We start from the raw sequence: 15,609 nt of genomic DNA, 5'->3' as shown, positions 1-15,609 counted from the left end.
CTCTAGACGCAGTCCAACGGTATCAAAATGCACACTAAAAACATATTCTGGTGGCAATCAGTATTTTTAGTCACTCTGCCTATACCGTCCCACTGCTATCAAAAAGAGGTGTTGAAGTAGCTCAAACCATTGAAAGTATTCTTGAACAGGATTCGTATGGAAAAATTCAATCGGATCGTGGTAGTGTATTTGTTAATCCCCTTGTGCAAAAGGTACTATTGAAGTATAATACAAAACTTTATCCTAGTCACAGTCCAATAAAGGCTGCATTGGCTGAACGCTTAATAAGTACAATGCGACTATTAATATCAAGATATTCTAACCTGAAAAAAAAATCTGCTTTTATTCAAGATTTAGATAAAGTCTTGTAGATATACAATCATCAACCACATTGTTCTCTATCCAAATCAGCCCCGCGGTAGTTTCAGTACATTGAAATTACATTGAATGCTTTTTTAAAGCAATGCTCCGATGGCACTGAGAAGAAAAAGAAGGAAAAATTCAATGTTGGTGATACTATTCGATTTATTAAACCAACAATATTTTTTCAAAGAGGAATTATTTATGGAGTACCGAACTTTTTAAAGTTTCCAAAATCCTAGAATCTGAACCCATGACATATCGTCTACGAGACACAAAAGATGAAGAGATTCTCTGCGGTTTCTGTGACTATGAATTGCAAAAAGTTAGAAACACTAGTTAATTTTATCATATTGAAAAGATAAAAACTCCTACTCGCAGGGGCAAGAAACAGTTACTTGTTTGGTGGCTAGGATACAACTCGGATTTTGATTCTTGGGTCAGTGCTGAAAATATTAACAATGCCCAATGATTTCTATGTGACTTTCATGTCCAATGTTTCTGATCCTCTCTACAACGACCTGAATAGAACAAGTGATTTTTGGACGAAACTCTGCCCCACCTTTAAATTTGACGGAAAGTATGAAGTGACTCTTGTCGATTGTATTCTTAAAAATACCTATGACATACTGAGAAAGGATCGTGAATATGAAATAAAAAATAGACCCCACTATTGGCCACTCATTAGCGATCAACATGATGATTGGCCACTCGTTAGCGATCAAGAACAAATTCAAAAAATCAATTGGATGAATTATCCATATATTGAATTACCCTACGAGGAACTCACCTGTATGAATGATTTATGTCGTTCTATTAATAAAAGAATTTAAGCTCGTAAAACAGGAGCTTTTCATTTCAACTATTTAAAGGATGAGGGTAAGATCTATATTAGTTCACCTATTGCCGACGAAAAGGTTATTCTCAATGATAACCTAAAGGATGTTCTTGGCTTTAAGCTCAATATAATCAATGGTAAAAGTGCCGGTATCACTGATTTCATTTTTGCTGACTACCCGCCAGCCTTCTCCACGGACACTTGTATATTTCTCTACGCTTCATTTGTATAAACATCTCGGGTTGGTAATTCAAATGTTCCCCTCCTACGAGTTCTTGAACGAAAAACCAATCAAGAACATATTCACCACTACAATATAAAGCATCTTCAGTATATTCAGTATAAACACTTCCTATTTGGAACTCTGTCAGTTAACACTAAGAACCGAATTGGGCGATCCCATAGCAATTTCAAAAGGTTTGGCTGTGATTACATGCCATTTTCGTCCCATCGTTCAAAAGCAAGATGTCTAATAGAAAAGTGGTATTCACTTGTCCTGATATTAACTGCTATGTTAATACTCTTGGCCCAAGACAACAGGGCGACGGAATGGACTATTACAAGGGTCGCTCGTCAATGTCTGGCTACGGTCTTGGCAGTTGATTTGCTAAGCTCTTTCGCTCTTCACTACCACTGGCTAGAAAATATATTTTACCGGCTGCTACAGATTTTGCATCCTCAATACTATACGATTGGGGCTCTGGCAAGGATTTAAAAAAAAGTGCTTGGGAAAATCTTAGGTCCAGTGTGCAAACCCTTGGTGAAGGATTAAAACAAAATGGTAAAGGCTTAAAAAGGTCAAGAAACAATGCATCACTCATCAGTCTCCACTCAGGTCGAAAACAAAAGACATAATCCCTCTTGTCAAAGAAAATAAGGAAAAACCCGACACATAGTGTAAACAGAAGCCCCAGTAAGAGAATTATTAGATCGAAACTAGATTTCTTCTCTTAAGCTGTCCTACCTACCGCATAAGGATTCTCAACCTTCAATCACCGCCTCATTGAATCTATTCAATGCAGAAAATGTTGATGTGAGTGTCAAGCATGGATACTATGAACAATTTTATCCACAACAACCCCTCCCCGATAATATCCACTTTGAAATTTATTCCAATGAAGACTACTTTATGGACATGTCTTCAACATTTATAGATTTACAAATGAAAGTCCGGAAATCCGATAATACAATGCCAATTCGTGCCGATGGAATTTCCTATGAAAATTGTATACTAAATAATTTATTTCGTCAAATCAGTGTCTACATCAATGGCACGCTGGTGAGCACAAGCAACCATCTCTCAAATTATACAAGCTATATGCAATTCATGTTGATGACACCCAAGTCATACAAGGAATTGAGAGGCGCCTCCAATGGATATGAATATATTACTAATACTGATAGTACAGATGCACATAAAAATGCTACAACTAGTGAATTACATCTAGTTGGAAAAATATATCATGAAATATTTAATATACCACAATGGCTGCCGCCCAATGTTAAAGTGGATATAAAACTGACGCTTGCACCCTCCAATTTCATATTTAGAAAAGAACTTGCTGCCTATCCTGATGTAAGTCTCTCCCTCCCCTCGGCAATACTTCATGTACGCAAACAACAGGTCATGAGTTCTGTTGCTTTGGCAGTGGAAAAACTGAGAGCCAATGGAAATAATATTAAATTACTTGTTCCTCATACAATCACCAATCAACGTCATATTGCCATGGGCTCACACACCTTCACCGATTCATCCTTTATCAATGGCGAAATTGATAAAGCTGTGGCATTTGTAAAAAGTGCCAGTGCAATAGGATCGTGGACTGAATGCCCACATAAATTCGAGATGTTTGAACTTTCATCTCTTGTGTGCAAAGTAAACGGTATCCCACTCTACAATCTATCTTTTGATAAATCCTATAGAACATTGTATGAGTTGACCATGCAAACCCTAGATCATGATTCGCAACTATTTGAAAATGGTATAACGGAAGAAATGTTTGCTAAAACACATGGTATCATTGTTCTGGATTTGTCTGGCACACAGGATATGAGTAAAGTACGTACGGGGAGTGTGCGTTTAGAGTGTACATTTGCCGACCCATTGGCTGAGAGTATTGCACTAAACTCACTAAATCAATATGAAACCTATTGGGAAATCACTCCCGAAGGCAGTGTTCTACTAGACTTGGCGCCATGAACACCAGTCAAATAATCAATGTATTTAATATGGACCCCTACATGTCCCAGTACAAATCCTATTGTCTACCCTCAGACTTTCTTGGAAAAATTCAAAGTGTCAACAATACCTTGATTATTGTTAATAGCAGTCCGTCGACTGTGCTGACAGGTCATTGGCTGTGCATCTTTCAAACAATGAAAACGATTGAATTTTTTGATCCTCTTGGCCTACCCTATACATTTTACACCCCTCACATCAGCAACTATATTGAGAGCAGTGGGAAAACTATTATTCAAAATCGGAAGAGGGTGCAGGATCTAACGACTAAAAGCTGTGGCTTCCATGCGCTACTATATTTTGTGTTCCGATGCCGTGGATATACTTACAAGCAGTTTCTCCACATTTATAGTGACAATCCTCGTCTGAACGACTTTCTAGTGGAAAATATCCTCTCAGACCTATATAGTATTGATTTCAGTGCCCTAAGAGTAAAGTGCTTAAAAAAGGTTTGTGAATTTGTTTATTAATAAAATATATATATACAACAATGTCTTTAAATCTTGACTTTTAGATTTCTTCATCGGTGTATAGGCAACTGTCGTGAACCACTAATGCTGGTAAATCATTTGGATTCATTGTATATTGATCTTGATTGACTGAAAAGTCGGGGTCACATTTTCTACAGTACAATGTAACTTCACTCTTGTCATATCTCTTTGTATATTCAATGATACTATTTGCATTTATATTATGAAATTCACGAGTTTCAATCTGTCTATTTGAAGCAATATCACATACAATGTTTTCAAGTGGTGAATCACATTCGGTAACTGCCAAATAAAAATCACTTGGTTTATAGTCATAGTAGGCAGTGTCGCCACAATGATGACGTAGAAACCAAATTGTCTTGTTACCCCAACAGTTGAATCGTAGACCAGATTCCTCTTCCCAGAATAATTTAAATCCACGACGATACCAATCTCGTAGAAATAAACTAAAATCACGTTTAGGATTCTTTCCAATCATAGCAGGGTAAGTATTCTCCCACTGATCACATTTACCATGATGACAATTGGAGCACAGGTGCCCTCTAGGGTGAGAGTCACACACCTCCTCAAGACATGAATTACATCCTTTAATTTGTACTGCATAGCCTCTATGTAATTTGCAAGGATTACATAATTTGCAATTTTCACTATAGTCATCAATAATTGTACACATTGAGTCCAACTGCCAAGAGTGTACATGCACAATGGACATATGTAAAACATTTGTCGATGTCAACTCACTCACAGCTAAAACGAAACTGATCGTCCCTGCTGATGGATAAATTCATGGTGGAGGACTGGGGAGAGGAGTAACTCTGTGACATCACCTCTTTCGAATGGTGGGGGAGCCATCTACACTGAATCCATTGGCAATGTTTTCAAAAGTATATCAACGATATGATTCTGCTTGGTTCCAATTAATATATCAATAAATTGACTATAAGCATTTGAATCACATTTTAAAAGTTTCATATAATAGTCCAATGGGGGAGAATCACTCCTCATTATATTGTCAAGTAATCCCTGACGAGAGAATACCCTGCGTTGAAGAGATAACTCGAGAAATTCATCATCCAAAATCAAATGTTTTTCCATAAACACTAGATTTGATCTAATTCTCTCTTTCTCAAATATATTCATTTTTCAATCCTTTCACTCTGACTGCTGACTCTAGACTGACCCTGATTCGTTAGCCACATAACCAGAAAAGAAAGGGAACATTTTCGATTTCGAAACAATTTTATTGAATAATTACAATAATAATACTAAGCATGTACAATTAGCAATACTGTTTATTGTCTTAGATATGTTTCAATAATGCACTTAAAGCACATTGAAGTCTATTCACATATGCTATATCAACTTCTCCAGCGAAAAATAATTGATCCTCCATTTTAAATTTGCTCATGGATATTACATATCTTGCATATACTTCATCCCATTCCAGAAAAAGCCGTGATCCTCTTGTGATTTCCACCGCAATGTTAGGTGCTCTTGTATTATTGCCATCAACTCCACTATCAACTTCTAATAGGGTAAACATTCCACTCGCCATCAACACAAATATATATATATATCCAAATGAGTAAAGTCAAACTGTTCTTCTCACTCCTTTGAATTCTATTCACAGACTAATAAAAATATAACAAAATCCTTTCTTCATATTCACTCCGCCGCTAATATGTAACCGACTCGCTGATTGGCTGAGAAGGAAACACGTGATCATGTTTCCTAATTCATGGATCATAACATTTGCCTCGAGCATACACTTACAACAACAACAACAACAAATACTGTTTCCTATTTCTGGATCATAACATTCTCCCCTAGCGGGCAATTGACCAAAACAACAGCAAGATCCGAAGGAAGTGTCAATGACCCTGTCCCCGTTAGACTCGATAATCCATCAAAGTGAGAAAAATACTGTTTTTTCATTCTCACTGACAAAAACCATAAAACAGACATAAATTACTGTTGACATCCATGAAAAACATCAAATAAATTGACCAACACACATAACCGTCCAAGAAAAACATCCATAAAAGTGAGAAAATTCCTGTTTTTCCATTCTCACTGACAACAAACAGACATAAATTATGTAAAAAAAAGTTGTAGGTGGCAGCAGGGGTGAGGGATCGGACCTCCTGAGGCATCTCTACTGTCGCTCCTTACTTACACCACGAACTGTTTGATTTTATTTTGTTTTTTATTTTATTTTTCCCTGAGGTGCTTCATATAGAAGAGGTGGTCGTATAAACTTCAGGGGGGGGGGTCATTTGATTGGAAATTGAAAGTTCTTGTGGCCTTTTTAAGAGTCAAAAGTGAACGGAGGGTAATTAGCCCCCCCCCCTCTCACCCACCCTTTTTTTGAAATGTTTCCGATAAAAATTTTAAGATGCCATAACAAAAACTCCGCGGTCGACACAACCCCCCAGAGCTTGGGGGCAGGTGTTGTAAGCAATGTCCTGGGGCATGTAAGGTTTTATGGAAGGATTTTTAAAATGGTTGAAATACAAGATAAGTCTCCCCCCCCCCTAAAAAAAACTATTAACGATATATATTCCAAAACTTAAGGGAGCTGACCCCTGGCCTTCTATGGCCCCACCACCCCGCCCCGCTCCCCCCAAAAATTATTAACTGTATGTTATTCAATGCTTATGCTAGCTGACCCCTGGATTTCCATGCCCCCCCCCTCCCCATAAAAAAGAAAATAAATAACGATATTTTATTCCAACACTTAAGAGAGCTGGAACATGGCTTAACCCCCCCTCCCCCCTACAAAATTATTAACGACTTCTTATTCCAAAACTTATGGGAGCTGACACCTGGTCCTCTATGGCCCGACTTCGGAATATAGGTAAAACATAAAAAAATCCCTCTTTTTTATTTTTTTATTTTGCAATACTCTCTCTGTCGCTGCTCGGTTATGCATTTGATTGAGGGGAATTTGTCACGGGGGGGGGGTATCCGGGGGATTTATGCAGGGAATCTTTTACTGCATGGATATTTGACGTTGGGAGAATATGTATGGCACCACGAGATAGTTTGGAAGATTTGGTATTGCACAGGCGCAACAATTGTTTAAAAAGGTCTCTAGTAACTATATGTGTCTTGAACGGTCTTGGAAAGAACTAACAAAATTAAACTGAATATTTGATATATGATAATATTAAGTGCTAAAAGCTCGTCAGTTCAAGATTTTATTATTCTCTCGCACAACAGCTGTGCTTAAAATGATTAAAATACTTACTTTGTATTAAATGTTAAATCAATTTCGGGAATATACAAATAAATCCAATAGTGATCAAATCTAACTGATCCACTCCCTTCGAAGTCACAACCTAAATAATTTAAAGAATTACAGTTACTAACACCTCTGTTATACAGTGGCGGATCTAGGGGGGGGGGGGCCGGGGGCCCTGCCCCCCCCCCCAAGATTTTCTGGCGCCCTCTCATCCATCGTGCAAACGACCCTTTTTTGTGAATGATTCAACTAAGGCCGACGCTAAAAAAAAAAATCGGATACCCCGTCATTTTTTACTTTCTTTTTATCACATTATCTAAAGTTCAAATCCGACACTGCACGAATCAGGATTATTGGGTTTATTTTTGGGACGTGCTAAACGAGCAAAACATTTTGTTAATGCTTACGAGAAACGCATGTCTTTGGGGAGTTGCGTGGGTGGTTAGATCCAACCGGCGGGGGGCTAGGCAGGCGCGAGCGACCCTGCCACTGCCTTCGGAGTATTTTTGCTCCGTGTGTTAGACCAATTAGACGTAAACGCATTTAAAATGTATCGTAAAAAAAAATCAGGGCATGAATATAGAACAGAGAAGAAACAAAGAATGATGGCGGAAAGCCGTAAAGGATCGAGGGACATCTCTGATTATTTTGCCAAGAAACATCAGATTAAAGGTAAGCTTTTAAAGATAGAACAATAAGGAAGGAGTGTCGTTTAAAGTGGGTATAAACACTTCTAATTTCTAGCTTTAGCCCATTGTCGGATAGCTTTCCTGATAAGGCTCATTCGTCAAGCTTCATCGCGTACCAGCTGCTTTTGTTGTTATATATTGCATACGGTCCCTCTTGTACAGTGTTCTTCGTATGCAATTTGTCCAAAGCGTTTGACCTGATTTTTACCAGCCCACTCGTCTCGCCTGACGGTTATGATATTGGCTTAAAGCAGTATTTTTACCGACACACTGTGTCAGCTCTGAAATTATCTTTCAAATTCTTGCAGTTAAAGCTCTCTCTTTAGCCTTGTAAACTTCGGTGGTAATTGTTTCGGGTTTCAGCTCTTGAAAAATATTTGTTAGCATATGTCGGGGATCGGTTCTTGGGGTTGCAAATTAAATTAGTGATGTTTAGGGTGGTATTTTATTTTAAAGTCCGGGTTTCCTAGAAATAGTTTTGGGGTATGAAAGTTCAAGATTGTTGGGGGAGTTTAAAGTTAATGTTGCTGATTCAGTTTATTTTCAAATTTAGTTCCAATTCTGCCTTCACCATGTTGAGAGCTAAATCTACTAAAGCAAGCCATTATACAAAGTGTATATACGTTTACAATAAATGTCTTGTGCAAACTTTAAAAGAGAAACTTTTTTTGTTAAATGTTGAGACGACGGCAACTTCTGATGCCCACTCTGAGTCGACGGTCGGAATGCACAAAAACGCATTCAGCCAGGAGAACGAACTGTCACCAACAACTCCGTCCACTTCACAGACGGCCTTCATAACAAACTTCGGCGAAACGACACACACTGATCAGCTGACTGAAGGATCAAGAAGCAGTACTCAAACCTTGGTGGTACATAGCCCAACACTGATTTCAGAGTCCCCGCACCCGCAGCAGAATCAAAGCGCTATTTTTTCGCCTGAAACTGACTTCACGCCGTCGAATGACTTTGGTATTGCAGTAGCGCTGAAAGAGCGAAATCAGTTGTCTTCTGGCGAAATTATGTTTTTTATGAACGAAAGGTGGAAGCCGAAGAACCAATCTGATCTTCCAGTCTCGACACAAAAGAGAAAAGGTGGCGAAGTCAAGCGTCGCTTGAATACCGAACATCTTGCCCGGTATCCTTGGCTCGCAGTGAGTCGTCATCCAGACCACGAAGGCCTTTGGTGCAGTGTTTGTGTTTTGATGAGGACCAACGAAAGCGGAGGAGGATGGTCGGCTTTATCTGGAGGCGGCGGAGGGCAAAAAATGGGAAAGTTGGTCTTGAAACCGCTAAAAGACTATTCGAAACTTACCGGGAAAGATGGTGCGCTGACAAACCATGCTGAAGCACAGTTTCACAAACACTGCCAGGAAAAAGCTGCCGCGCTGCTAACAACGTTTCAGCGCGGTAGTCAAGATCAAGATATCAGGAATGCTCTGGACTGTGTAAGGGTCAAGCAAATACAGCAGAACCGTGCACTCTTGAGAAGCGTTGTTGAAACTGTCAAGCTTTGCGGGGCACAGAATATCCCCCTTCGTGGCCACCGTGATGATGGCAAACTTGATATCCAAGACTTTGATGTCATTACAGCAGTAAACGACGGGAATTTCCGCCAACTACTTCGGTATCGGATTCAGAGTGGAGACTCGCAACTTAAAAATTTACTTGAAAATGCACCGAGCAACGCCAAATATACGAGTAAACAGATCCAGAATGAACTGATTGGAACAATTGGGGAAAGGATAAAAACCGAAGTAGTGAGAAAAGCAAACAAAGCAACGGTTTGGTGTCTTCTTGCGGACGATTCAACAGACAGGCAGACCAGGGAGCTGATGGTCATTGTTTGTCGTTATGTGTGTAAAACCGAGCAGGGATACGTGATTCGAGAAGATCCTTTTGCAGTTGTCGATGCCTTTCAAACCCTGTCAAGACTCGCTGGAGATGAGGAAAGTGACGACGGTAGAAGCATCGAAGAGAAGCTAGACGGCAAGAGCCTCGGGAAGCTGCTGTTGAGTGAGGTCAGGAAGTCAAATCTGGATTTGTCAAAGTGCGTTGGTCAAGGATACGACAAAGCTGCTAGCATGGCAAGCTTGACAAATGGTGCTGCTGCTGAAGTTAAACGCCAGTGTGAACTGGCAGATTACTTCCACTGTGTGAGCCATGCCACAAATCTCTCATGTTCAAAGATAGTTTCAGTTCCCATTCTGCGCAATGCCCAAGACGTTGTTCGAGACACAATTTCTCACTTCAGCTCAAGTGCCAAGAGAACAAGACTTCTAAAAAAGCATCTTATCGCGGACAAAGCTAAAACAGAGACACTCGACAGTCTTTGTACCACGAGATTTGTAGAGAGACACGAAGCAATCAGCAGGTTTTGGGACTCCCTTCCGTCGATCGTTTCTGCTCAGCAGGATATGGAAGGATGGCACAATCGAGAGGCAAGTAGCAGAGCTTATGCATTACAATCCTGCATTGAAAAATCAGATACACTCGTAGGACTGGTTTGCCTGAATTCGTTTTCGTCGATCATGAAACCTTTGGCCGAGTCACTACAACAGAAGGATGGTGACCTCGTGAAAGCCTTGTCCCTCATTAGCAGCGTGAAGGCAATGCTGGAAGATATGCGATCACATGCCGAAACCAAATTCAGACTGCTTTACGAAGATCTTCTGAAAATGGCCGAAAAGATTGATGCTACCATCAAGGTAACGCAGCCACGCATAGCTTCACGTTCTACATACCGGGCAGGGGTACCCAAGATGGATCCAGAAAGTCATTATAGGATGGCGGCATTTATTCCAGCCCTGGACGCCATGCTGCTTGATTTTACGGAGCGGTTCAGCTGCCATTTTACGAATGCTGCAAAACTTTCAGCTTTGATCCCGGCTGTGGTTAATGGCAAACGCTGGGAGGACGTTCAGCCAGGGTACGAAAAGTACAAGGAGCTGCTCGTGGGTACGGAGATAGACGTTAAAACCGAGTTCGAGATTTGGAACAAGTATTGGTCTAAGGAAACCGTGCAAAAACCGAAAACAGCTATTTCAGCGCTGAACAGTTGTCAGGAAAATGTATTTCCCAACATCTTCGCATTGTTGACAATTCTCGCGACGCTTCCTGTGTCAACCTGTGAAGCAGAACGAATGTTTTCAAAGGTTGACAGGACAAGTTCATCAATACGAAGCACGATGACTGAAGAGAGGTTGGAGGCTCTACTACTCATGCAGACTTACAGAGACGAACTGCCGAAAACAGACGATGCTATCGATATGTTCGCTCTCAGAAAAGCTCGCCGATTGAGTTTAGTTGTGTAGTGTGGTACTGTTTTTATTTTCTTTTGCTACGTTTTACCTTTATGAGCATATTTGGCAGTGTTTTCATATAAATAAAGAGCTATCAAATTAGTCCTGTATAATCAGTTTTTGGCGCCCTGTGTCCGGCACGGCCCCCCCAAGATTTTTCTCTAGATCCGCCGGTGCTGTTATATTTATGGAATCTCCTTTTCTCGTTTCATTCAATCTCTCTAAATTGTCCGATTTATGCCATTTTAAGATGTAGGATTGTTTAATCATGGGTGCGTTCAAAAAGACTAAGGGTATTAATCTTTAATGTAAAAGGAAATTAACCTTTTATACAATGTATAGCATTACTGGAATACTATCATGTATTTTAAATATTGAAATATCTGAGTATATAAAGAAAATTATTTTGGAATAAGGAATTTTGAAAACTTGAAACTTTGGCAATCAGAAACGAACGGAAATTAATATAGAAAAAAACTTTTGGAAACAGAAGTTTTTCAAAGAAAAGTAAAGGCCATATTATAACTATGATAAGAAGAAATAAGAACCTCAAAACAACAAGAAATTGCTATTAAAGAATAAAAGAAACCCAGAAATTGAATAAACAATCATAGCAAAAAATGCAACAGGTATTAATATAAATGATTAAATAAGTATTACAACGTGTAAAGCTTATATTAAATATGCAAATCAAGCTTAAAACGAACAAAAATCTTTTACTATTGAAGTATAAATGAAACCGAAAACGGACAGAAACTAAATAAACAACCATATCAAACAAAGGTACAACAGGTACTAATATAAATGAATAAATAAATCTTCAACGGAGTAAAGCTGAATGTGTATGTGCAAATCAAGCTTAAAACGAGCAAAAATCCCTACAAAGAAGAGTTTGGGTACTGCCTCCTTCCCTAGCTGTATAAGTCTAAAACTTACCGTGTCATTGGCGCTTTACTAAAAACGAATTATATTACAAATATTTTCTCATTTTATTATTACAACATTGAAAATAAAAACAAAATTACAGTAAAATTAAATTTTGAACTGATGAGTTTTCTGCAATTGATATCATTATATATCTATCAAATATTCAGTTTAATTTCATAATTTCTTTCCTAAGCTGTTCAAAACAAATGGAATTTCACTACAAACTAGAGTTTGGCTACTGCCCCCTTCCCTAACTGTAGAAGTCTAAAGCCTACTGCGTCATTGGCGCTTTAGTGAAAATGAATTATGTTACAAGTATTTTCTTTTCCAGTTATAAAAGCACTGAAAATGAAAATAAAAATTACAGTGAAGTAAAATAGTGAACTGATGAGGTTTCAACAATTAGTATAATTATAAATCAAATATTCAGTTTGATTTTATTTGCTCTTTTCAAGACTGGTCAAGGCACTTGTAGGTTTCAGTAAAGCGCCAATGACGCAGTAGGTCTTAGACTATTACAGTTAGGGAAGGAGACAGTGTCTAAACTCTTCTTAGTTGTAATTTTGTTCGTTTTAAACTTGATGTGCATATTCAATTTAAGTTTTACTCGTTTTAAGATTTATTTATTCATTTATGTCAATTCCTGTTGTATATTTGCTTGCTATGATTGCTTTTTTAATTTCTGTTCGTTTTGGGTTTCATTTATACTTGAATAGTAAAAGATTTCTCTTCGTTTTATGCTTGATTTGTTTATTCAACTTAAGCTATACTCGTTTTAAGATTTATTTATTCATTCTTTATTAGTACCTGTTGTATGTTTTTTTGCTATGATTTATTATTTAATTCCTGGTCGTTTTGAATTTTAATTGTTGTAGGTTTTATTTCTTCTGATCTTATATTTAAGATTCAAGCTTTTACTTGTATTTAAAAAAAATTTTTTCGGAAAGATTTTTTTAAATCAATTAAGATGAAAAGGGCATTAAAAGGAGGTCAAAAGGGTGCATCAGCAATATTTTTGGAACGGCTTAACCTATCAAGGTGAAACTTCTGGGGCATCATGAGGTGGGTGTTCAGTTGACCAAAAGGCAACATATACATGCTACCATTGTTATTACTGCTGCTGCTACTACTGTTTCTACTACTGCTAATGTAACATTAATTCTCCTATTACCACTACTACTTCTTCTATTACCACCCCAATTGCTATGATACTAGTACTACTAAGACTAAGTCTATGAAGGTGAAAATTTGAGAGAATATTGGGGGGCAAACTTGAAGTAAATCAAAAGACACTATATGCATTCAGGTTGTCAAAAGAGCGTATATCAAGAATTGATTTTGTTATTATGCTGGAAATTTCAAAGAATGCTCAAAAGGGAAGATCAAAAATTTCAGAGTCTTAAGATAAAAATTTCAAAAAGTACATGAATATATAGTTATTAAAAGGATATACCAGCAGTGTCATAGCTATGGCTAATTGTATTAAGTTGAACATTCCATGACTTGATGAAAGGGTGTTCAACTGACCAAAAGGCAATATTTTAATGCTTTTGCTGTTACTAGTACTAGTGCTATAAGTGTTTATACTACTATTAGTACTATTAATACTGACACTACTACTTTGACTGCTGTTAGAATTATGCCTGAGGGTATAAAGGTGAAATTTTCAGGGAACTTTTAGAGGGAAATGTGAACTGAATCACAACATAGCGTCTGTATACACGTTGTCAAAAGCGCATATCAGTAATATCCTAGGGATAGTTTTGTATATGAAGTTGAAACTTACAGTGATTGTTTTGGGGGATGTTGGACTAACGATAAGACAATGTTTGCATCTTAATGCTACTGCTTCTACTCATACTGCTACTACTATCACTACTGCTACTATTAGTTGTACTGCTATATAAGCTAAGAATATTACCATTAATTCTACTGCAACTACTGCTTCTGCTACTACTGTTACTACCAGTGCTACTACTCCTGCTACTAAACCTAAGGGTATAGATGCGAAAATTTTGGGTAATATTGGAACTTTATTGAACTATATCGAAACATACTATGCCCACACAGGTTGTCAAGAGGACGTATCAGCAATCCCTCAGAAACGGTTGATGGCAACAAGCTTTAATTTGAAGCTTAATCAATTAGGTTGAAGCTTTCAAGGAACATTTAGGCGGAGTTAGACTAAATCAAAACGAACAATGAGCCTGTAGATTGTCAAGAAGGTGACAAAGCAACATCTCAGGAGCGGTATACATTATTAAATTAGGCCTTTCAGGTTAAGTTGTGGTGAATTTTGAAGTAGCCAGAAGCCACTAAGTGCATACGCTTAACACTTCTGTTACAGTTACTGTAACTGATGGTGCTAAGGGTATTAAGGTAAAGGTCTTAGGGAACATTTAGGGAGAGTTTCAATTTAACCAAAAGACTATATGCATGCAGGTTTTCAAAACGTTATATAAGCAATACCATAGGCAGCGCTGCTGTATCATAGCAAGTAAAATCATTGAAACTTTTAAAGCACATAATTTGACAGGAAATTGAAGGTTTTAGTACCCCTTTTAAGAGTCAAAAGTCATTGGAGGGCAAGTAGCTCTCCTCCTTAGCCCATAATTTTTCAAACACTTCCTATCAAATTTTAAGACAGCCATTTTGTTCAGCATAGTTGGAAGGTCTAGTTACTATATCTCCAGGGATATTGGGTATGTCAACCCCTCCAGGTCATGCAATTTGCCCATTATGCTTTTAAAAATAATCAAAAGGGACGTTGTGCATGCTGGTTGCCAATAGGACATTTCAGCAATATCCCAAGAATGGCTGAGTGTAAAAAGTTGACAATCTATCTAAATCAAGAGTGTAAGTGTATCCAGGTTGTCAAAGAGCATAGATAGATTTTTTGGGAATGTTATTGAGTTTTATTTTTCAGGTCAACTAGAGGAGGCATAAAACTAAGTTTAATCATACTATTTGTGTCAAAATTTTCAAGAGGATTTATGTTGTTAAAAATTGTAGAAAAGATTTCTCCAACACATAAGTACCAACCCAAACTATGGATTCTTACAGAAAAATCGAAAGATATAAAATATTATTTCTTTTATTTTTTTTTTCCATGAAAAAGACTATGTCAATAAAAAACGCACAAATCACCATCAGTGAACAAGTGAAACTTAAAAAGAACTGAAATTACAACAAAAAAAACGAGTCAAACTCAAAACGAGTGGAAACTAACATAAGTAGGGCTGAAAATCCCCATGTCTTCTCAAGACCAGAAGATAATTTACACTTTACTGAAAAAATACAAATGAATGTCCAATGTCGATTCAATGTACATGTGCCGATATTTCTTCCTCAAAGTCTTCATGATTTTCTATTTATTTAAATTAAGAAATTGTATTTTTTTTTAGTAAAGGGCAAATTATGTTCAGGTGTTGAAAAGGCACAGGCTTTGTCAGCCCCGCTCATGTTAACTTCTGCTTGTTTTGAGTTTGACTCGGTTATTTATTGTAATTTCTGTTCATT

At 37.8% G+C, this 15,609-nt stretch overlaps 1 protein-coding gene across 1 annotated transcript in view; it reads left to right on the top strand.

Annotated features, from left to right (window-relative positions):
* The window catches only part of LOC148952911 (uncharacterized), a 40,923-nt gene that overhangs the window by 13,233 nt on the left and 12,081 nt on the right, over positions 1-15,609 (top strand).

This window comes from Artemia sp. Qi Xiang Cuo, chromosome 4, assembly GCF_049724085.1.
Source record: "Artemia sp. Qi Xiang Cuo chromosome 4, ASM4972408v1, whole genome shotgun sequence".
In the NCBI taxonomy this organism is placed as follows: domain Eukaryota; kingdom Metazoa; phylum Arthropoda; class Branchiopoda; order Anostraca; family Artemiidae; genus Artemia; species Artemia sp. Qi Xiang Cuo.
Note: the sequence above shows the minus strand (reverse complement) of the source record. Positions and strands in the feature narration are given on the sequence as shown.